At 40.7% G+C, this 970-nt stretch overlaps 1 pseudogene; it reads left to right on the forward strand.

Moving 5' to 3' along the window:
- Positions 1-298: 298 nt before the first annotated feature.
- LOC138071950 (large ribosomal subunit protein eL31-like) lies at positions 299-674 on the forward strand (annotated as a pseudogene).
- Positions 675-970: the final 296 nt, after the last annotated feature.

Below are 970 nucleotides of genomic sequence, written 5' to 3' on the forward strand. Positions count from 1 at the left end.
AGGAAAAAGTGTACTTGACTGTGTTTCCAGAGACAAAGCAGGATCAGAATAAGCCTCAAAAAGCCAAAAGAATGTAAGGGTTAGTGGAAATGCTGGGTCTTAGCATAATTCCTCTAGTGTCTACTGGAAGAAACTTTAACAAAGAAAAAAACAACAAACTGTACTTTGGTTGGGTAAAATTATGTGAATATCTCAAGAAATTTCACACCTATCCTCAGTGTGCATAAGATCACCAATTTTGAAGATTTCTAGGTTCACTAAGGAAAGATTACACTCTTTCGAACCCAGGCCTGGCAGAATGGCTCCCACAAAGAAGGGCAGCAAGAAGAAGGGCCCATCTGCCATAGACAAGGTGGTACACAGAGAATACACTATCAATGTTCACAAGCACATCTATAGAGTGAGTTCAAGAAGCATGCCCTTAGGCACTCAAAGAAATCCAGAAATTTGTCATCAAGGTGATGGGAACCCCAGGTATACGCACTGACACCAGGCTCAGTAAAGCCATCTGGGTCAAAAGAATAAGGAATGTCCCATACCATATCCGTGTGCGGTTGTCCAGAAAACCTAAAGAAGATGAAGATTCACCAAACAAGCTCTGCACATTGGTTACCTATGTACCTGTTGCCACTTTCAAAAATCTACAGACAATTAATGTGGATGAGAACTACTGATTCTCCAATAAAGTTATAGACCCTCCAAAAAAAAAAAAAAAAAGTTTACACTATTCACGAAATGATTTATCCACTCATTCAACAAATATTTGTTAAGCACCTGCTATGTACCAGACACTAGATCCTGAAAATATAGCAGTGAACAGGATAAAGAGGTTACAATCTGAGAAGGGTCCTGCCCATTGTAATGCTCTAGCCCTTCACTTCAAGGGAAGGCACGTGACTTAGGCTTAACCAATCATAATACTCTATTCCCCTCACCATGTGATGGTCCAAGCTGGGCCAGTGAGAGTCTG

This window comes from Capricornis sumatraensis, chromosome X (genome assembly GCF_032405125.1).
Source record: "Capricornis sumatraensis isolate serow.1 chromosome X, serow.2, whole genome shotgun sequence".
NCBI lineage: Eukaryota > Metazoa > Chordata > Mammalia > Artiodactyla > Bovidae > Capricornis > Capricornis sumatraensis.